A 7,918-nucleotide genomic window follows, 5' to 3' on the forward strand; every position below is an offset into this window, starting at 1 on the left:
CAAAACTGTAAATGGTCTCATTCATGAATATCACAATAAGAGACGATCACGTCCAATGCTAACATCCGGGTTGCAGCGGTAGCTAGCAACCTAGTAAGAGACGCTCACGTCCAATGTTAAGAAATATAAAAACCCATAGTTCCTAACAGAGGAGTCAGATCAAAACAAAAAGTACACCATTAGAACCGCCTTGTCCGAAACCCTGTATAGGAAACTTTCTGTCCCTTGGCTTGAACAGCAAGGGAAATATATTGGCTTGAAAATCAAGCAAATTGACTTTTACCACGTTATTCTCCCCAAACGGGATATTTTTTTCTTTTTTCTTTCTTTTCCAGAGATAGCTTGGCACTGGAACATCGTAGAGGGTTGTTCAATAGCTCATTTTAAAGTAAATTAATTGGGTTAAAAACCTTTTGTAACTAAAATAAATTATTTCTAAAAGAGAATAAATTTTTCCACCAAAAACTGCATTTTCGATGTCTTTTCACACTCCAGTCTTTCAAACATTATACCAGCAGTAAGATTTGAACCCACGCCTCCGAAGAGACTGGTGGCTAACACCAGTGCCTTGGACCACTCGGCCAGGCTGCCTCTCATAAATAAATATATATGTGAATTTGGGTTGCAGCAGTAGCTAGCAACCTAGTAAGAGATGATCAGTCCAATGCTAAGAAATATAACAAAACTCCTAAAAATAGAGTCAGATCAAAACAAAAGTACATCATTAGAATTACCTTGTCTGAAACCCTACTAGATAAATAATGAATGTCATCATAGTTTTATATTAGAGCTATGACGTGAATTGAAAAACATGAAATTATATTGTTGTTTTTGAAGACGTCATGAAATAATATCATTGCTCTATGACGTCAACAAAATCATTACGCTGTGACGTCATAATTACTACTTAAGAACTACAAAGATGAAAATGTTCTCATTCATAATTACATAATGGTTTCAATCAAGCAAGTCGCACGCAAGTTGAAAAAACAGTACTACACAAACAACAGAGATAGTATCTTGAAAAGAGAAAAGCAAAAATATTCAACCGACCAGGCGCATCGAGAAGTAAAAATTGAGAGAGCAAAACAAAACAGCAAGATGTGTTATCACAATGATGAAGATTATAGACATGCAAAAATTGAGATAGCCAAACAAAAGATCAAGGAGAGTTATCACAATGATGAAGATTACCGCATCAAATATAAGAAAAACCAAAAGCAAAGGTATTCAACCGTCCAGGTGTATCGAGAAGCAAAAATTGAGACAGCCAAACAAAAGATCAAGGAGCGTTACTGGGGTGACAAAATCTATAATGAAAAAATTAAATTCTCTGCGAGGTTGTACCGAAGAACGCATAAGGACAGAGGGAAAAATTACATTCAGAAATACAAGAAGATGGCAAAAATGCAGGCTGATCTTTGTAAATTGAGAAACATTTTACGCATGTTTTATCGGAATCAAGAAAAAGTATTCAAAATTACAGATTAAAATTCTCTTTGAAAGAGCGGATGCTGTTGAAAAGTCGGCTAGAAATTCTTTTGGCAAAGCTTCATAGTAATATCCAAAAGAAATGTTGTCAGTTTAACGAAAAGCTTCCAAGGTATGGATTGGCAACTGTGGAACAGTTTATAGATGCAATGGAAAATGTTCGACAACACAGTGAATATACGGAGGCGTACTTCTTAGAAAATTCGTATATCCGGGTTGCAGCGGTAGCTAGCAACCTAGTAAGAGACGATCACCTCCAATGTCAAGAAATATAAAACCCCCCAACTCCTAAAAACAGAGTCAGATCAAAACAAAAAGTACACCATTAGAACCGCCTTGTCCGAATCCTCTATAAAGGAAACTTACCGCCCTTTGGCTTGAATAACAAAGAAAATATATTGGCTTGAAAATCAAGAAAATTGACTTTTACCACGTTATTCTCCACAAACGGGATATTTTTTTCTTTCCGCTTTTTTTCTGCTCAGCTAGCTGGGCACTGGAAAATCATAGAGAGCTGTATAATAGCTCATTTTAAAGGAAATTGCAACATCTAGTCACTTTTGTATTTAAAAATAAAATACTTTTTAAAGTAGAATCAATTTTGTCAAAAAAATTGCATTTTTGATGTATTTTCATACTGCAGTCTTTTCAAAGATATTTGAATTTTGAAGCAATAAAACAGTCCATGTAATGAACTCTATAGTAATAATAGCTACTTGTCTCAATAGTAACCGAAACTCCTGGAACCAAAATTTTCTTTTTTGGCTTAATCGCTAAAATTATTATGTAAACTGCAAAAATATTTATGATGCCTAATCAGTAATAGTAATTTTTTAATTTAAACAACAAAAATACATGAAAATTCTAAAATTAGTTTTGCTTTTTGTCTCCTGGAAGAAATTTTTTTCATCTCAGTTCAAATTTATTATTGTATCCTGGAACCAAACTTTTTTTGGTTTGTAACCCGTAAAGTACATTCCATATTATTGTCTCATAATTGCAATTATTTTAGTTTTCAGTCCAGAATCACTAAACTTATTATGTAAACTGCAAAAATATTTATGGTGTCTAACCAATAATACTAATTTTGTAATTCAAACAAGATAAATACCTGAAAATTTTAAAATTAGTTTTGTTTTATGCTAGGTTTTAGATACTCGACATGGGATTTTGTGTGCTTAATAATTTTAAACCTTGAAAAAATATGGTCTCACGCGAGTCGAAAAAAAGAAAGAATAACCAAAAACAATATCAAAATAGAACAATCCAAATTTCTACTAATAGAAAACTTTACTACACAAAAAATAAAGCTAACATCCTGAAATATCAGAAAAGTTTATTTAAAAGAGATAAAAATGCCACCGAACGCAATAAAGCTCGAGCACGCGTAAGGATTGCTACTAAGATGTCTTGTGATCCAGGATTTAAGAAAATGAAATATGACAGAGCAAAACAGAGGTATATTAAGGATCAGGTGTATAGAGAAGTGAAAATTGAGACATCGAAAAAAAAGATCAATTAACTGTATTATAAAGATATATATTACAGAAACAAACATAATAAAATAGATTCTACAATAATAATGTGTAGATAATGGTGTGACAAAAGATATAATTAAAAAATTAAATTCTATGCGAGGTTGTACCGAAGAACGCATAAGGACAAAGGGAAAAATTACATTCAGAAATACAAGAAGATGGCAAAAATGCAGGCTGATCTTTGTAAATTGAGAAACATTTTACGCATGTTTTATCGGGATCACGAAAAGTATTCGAAATTACAGATTAAAATTCTCTTTGAAAGAGCGGATGCTGTTGAAAAGTCGGCTAGAAATGCTTTGGCAAAGCTTCATAGCAATATCCAAAAGAAATGTTGTCAGTTTAACGAAAAGCTTCCAAGGTGTGGATTGCCAACTGTGGAACAGTTTATAGATGCAATGGAAAATGTTCGACAACACAGTGAATATACGGAGGCGTACTTCTTAGAAAATTCGTATATTAATTTTGGAAGGAGCAATTGCAGTTTATGTAGCAGCAATAAAAATATATATACAAGCATACCTATCAACAGCGAAGGAAAAGCAATGTTTTTCAATTATGGCGAAAACGAGCCTTTTAGGGTTATTAGTAAATGTGTTTGTAAGACTAATGATTTAGAACAAATTCCTGGAACACCGACTCAAGAAATTTTAAAATAAAGAACGACCTCTTGCCTATACTAAATTTTATACGCCACTTAATTATAGTAACATAAAGGACCGATATAGTTTATCATAAATGGTATTTGTCTATTAGGTTTCTTATATAACTTAAGACAAATCTTGGAAGATCATAGTGGCCTTGCAGAAAAAACTTCTCCAACCTTAAGAGGTGAAGTGGGAAGAAAATATAAAGATTTGGTTTTCTGCATGGTATAAAGAGCAGGACGAACAAAATCCGGGTTGCAGCGGTAGCTAGCAACCTAGTAAGAGACGATCACCTCCAATGTCAAGAAATATAAAACCCCCCAACTCCTAAAAAAAGAGTCAGATCAAAACAAAAAGTACACCATTAGAACCGCCTTGTCCGAATCCTCTATAAAGGAAACTTACCGCCCTTTGGCTTGAATAACAAAGAAAATATATTGGCTTGATAATCAAGAAAATTGACTTTTACCACGTTATTCTCCACAAACGAGATATTTTTTTCTTTCCGCTTTTTTTTATAATAAAGAACGACCTCTTGCCTATACTAAATTTTATATGCCACTTAATTCTAGTATAGGTTAGTAATTCAACAGATAGCTTGGCACTGGAATATCGTAGAGAGTTGTTCAATGGCTCATTTTAAAGAAAATTAATGGGGTTAAAATTTATAATATCCGGGTTGCAGCGGTATCTAGCAACCTAGTAAGAGACGATCACGTCCAATGTTAATCCGGGTTGCAGCGGTAGCTAGCAACCTAGTAAGAGACGTTACATTAAAGAACGAACTTTCATCCATAGTAATTGAAGTATTATAAGAAATCATTATGTAGATAATGCATTTTCCTTAATGATTAATATTAGACATAAATTAAAATCTTGTTTGGGGTAAAAGAGCAGTGATTAGATTTTAAACCATAATTACTTTCGGAAAAATTAGGGCCCGACCGGATTCGAACCGGTGACCTATCGATCTGCAGTCGATGGCTCTACCTTTGAGCTACGAACCCTTTTTCTTAAAGAGAATTAAAGATGTTTACATGAATATTAGACATAAATCAAATTACAGTATAGAACAAACTTCCAGCCCATAGTAACTAAAATAAGATTAAAATTAATGTTAAAGATTGATAAATGACATTTTTTTGTGAGGAGGAATTAGCAACAATACTAAAAGGATTAAAGAATAATAAGGGTCCAGGTGCTGATAGGGTGGTAAATGAGTTTCTTAAATATTGTGGCTCTGAGGTTTGAAATAAGTTACTGAAGATTATAATAAAGAACGACATTTTGCCTATACTAAATTTTATACGCCACTTAATTATAGTATAGGTTAGTGATTCCCTAGATAGCTTGGCAATGGAACATCGAAGAGAGTTGTTATAATAAAAAGCGAACTCTTGCCTATAATAGATTAGATACTCAACTTAATTATAATTAATAATATTTATAATAAAGAACGATTATACCCTTCTCCCAAGTAACAAGTGGGCATGCTTACCATTCGATCCAGGTTGCAGCGGTAGCTAGCAACCTAGTAAGAGACGACCACGTCCAATGTTAAGAAATATAAAAACCCATAGTCCCTAAAAAAGGAGTCAGATCAAAACAAAAAGTACACCATTAGAACCGCCTTGTCCGAAACCCCTGTATAGGAAACCTTCTGTCATTTGGCTTGAACAGCAAAGGAAATATATTGGCTTGAAAATCAAGAAAAGTGGAAGCTAGTACAACATTCTGCCTAAACGGGATATTTTTTCTTTCTTTCTTGTTATCCAGAGATAGCTTTGCACTGGAACATCGTAGAAAGTTGTTCAATGGTTATAATAAAGATCGAACTCTTCCCTATACTAACTTGTATAGGCAACTTCACTATAGTAAAGATTGCAGTATTTATATTATGACATTGCAAAAGGTATGAGAAAAAATTGCAAAACTCTGTAAACTGCAAAAATATTTAGAATGTTTTCACAGTAAAGACCGATCTCTAGTCCGTAGTAACTGAAGATCCGGGTCGCACCGTATTATAATAGAAAAAGGAACTCTAACTTATATTAAATGGATTACATAAAGGATATACAAGTTTAATCGGATATAACAGAAACCTAATCCAGGTTGCAGTTGTATCCAGGTTGCAGCGGTAGCTAGTTACATTAAAAGACGATCATTGGAATAGCAAACCATAGCATACATTGGAATTTGTTAGCTACTTGATTGTTTGAGGTTCGTCTCTTACTATTTCAAAGAAGAAAAAGCCGTAGGCTTTTTCCTGTTTGTTATTATCATTACCAATAATCTGTTGAGGAAACTTAGACCACCTTAGTGGCTTGAAAAAGAGAAAAATAATTTCTGAGAAAAACTTTCAAACAGTACGTGGTAACAAACTGTTTCAAACATAATAATAAGGATCCTGGAAGCGAACTTGTTGAGGATCCGGGTTGCAGCGGTAGTTACAAACACCTAGCCCATGAAACTAGTAAAGAACAAACCATTACAGTAAAGAACATTTCATGTTTAATATTGATCAATGATGCCATAATCTGGGGAACATTACAATAAGGACCAAAGTCTATCTAATAGTAACTGAAGCAACATAACATTAAAAAATGATGATTGGAATAAAAAACCATTGCATACATTGGACTTAGTTAGTATATTAAAAGACGATCATTGGAATACCAAACCATTGCATACATTGGACTTAGTTAGGTACTTGATTGTTTGAGGTTCGTCTCTTACTACTTCAAAGAAGAAAAAGCCTTTAAGAAAAAGTACGCCCCATCAGATGTAATTAGGCACTCAAAAGTACCTAACCTTGTTTTACAAACATAAATAGGGATAATCATTGATGCCATAATCATAGTTTGTAGCCAGGTCGTCTCTTACTATTCCAAAGAAGAAAAAGCCGTAGGCTTTTTCCTGTTTGTAATCATATAGTAAAGAATGATAAGATGCCTATGGTTTAATAAACGGTTATATAAAGTTACATTAAAAGACGATCACTTATTACATAAAGGCTCGATCATCGAATTTAAGCTGAAACTAAGTAAAAGACAATTATGCCTCCATATATTCACAGTGATGTATAAGATTTCCCATTACATCTGTGAACTGTTCCACAGTTGCCGGTCCATACCTTGGAAACTTTTCACTAAACATGCAACATTGCTTTTGGATATTACTATGAAGTTTTGCGAAAGCATCTCTAGCTGACTTTTCAACAATTTACATTAAGGAACGAACTGTAGCCCATAGTAACTGAAGTAATAAAATGAATCATTATATTCATTATTATTTTAATTGTATTCCTTAAGAAATCATCATAATCCGGGTTGCAGCGGTAGCTAGCAACCTAGTAAGAGACGATCACGTCCAATGTTAAGAAATGTAAAACCCATAGTTCCTAAAAAGGAGTCAGATCAAAACAAAAAGTACACCATTAGAACCGCCTTGTCCGAAACCCCTGTATAGGAAACTTTCTGTCATTTGCTTGAACAGCAAGGGAAATATATTGGCTTGAAAATCAAGAAAAGTGGCAGCTACTACAACATTCTGCCTAAACGGGATATTTTTTTCTTTCTTGTTATTCAGAGATAGCTTTGCACTGGAACATCGTAGAAAGTTGTTCAATGGCTCATTTTAAAGGAAATTAATTGGGTTAAAAACGTTTTATAACTAAAACAAATTAAAAACAGGATAAATTTTTCCACTAAAAACTGTATTTTTGATGTCTTTCCATACTGTTGTCTTTTCAAAGACATTTTATTTTTGTTTTTGAAGCAATCAAACAGTTCGTGGTAAGGTTGTATTTTAAACTTTATATTCCATAGATAGCTTATCACTGGAACATCGTAGAGAGTTGTTCAATGGATCATTTTAAATTATAATACAGAACGAATATTTTACCGATTATCTACTAATAACCATATATGACGTAATAAGTGACATGACGTAATATCTAAAACCTATTGTGTACTAATAACCATATATGACTTAATTAGCGACGTGACGTAAAAATTGAAAAAATTAATTTTTATTTTATTTTCGTTTTTAGTTCAGAATCGCTAAAGTTATAAACTGCAAAAATATTTATGGTGTCTGAACAATAGTTTTAATCTTTTCTTGATTTTCAAGCCAATATATTTCCCTTGCTGTTCAAGCCAAATGACAGAAAGTTTCCTATACAGGGGTTTCGGCTCCGAAACCCCTAAACGGGATATTTTTTCCTTTCTTGTTATCCAGAGA

The 7,918-nt window shown here is 33.3% G+C and overlaps 1 non-coding gene across 1 annotated transcript; it reads right to left on the reverse strand.

The window, feature by feature from the left end:
* Positions 1 to 4,611: 4,611 nt before the first annotated feature.
* TRNAC-GCA (transfer RNA cysteine (anticodon GCA)) lies at positions 4,612 to 4,683 on the reverse strand. The gene has a single exon. It is a non-coding gene; the product is annotated as a tRNA-Cys (tRNA).
* Positions 4,684 to 7,918: the final 3,235 nt, after the last annotated feature.

The sequence above is a fragment of the Artemia sp. Qi Xiang Cuo genome, unplaced genomic scaffold (assembly GCF_049724085.1).
Source record: "Artemia sp. Qi Xiang Cuo unplaced genomic scaffold, ASM4972408v1 HiC_scaffold_3061, whole genome shotgun sequence".
Lineage (NCBI taxonomy): Eukaryota > Metazoa > Arthropoda > Branchiopoda > Anostraca > Artemiidae > Artemia > Artemia sp. Qi Xiang Cuo.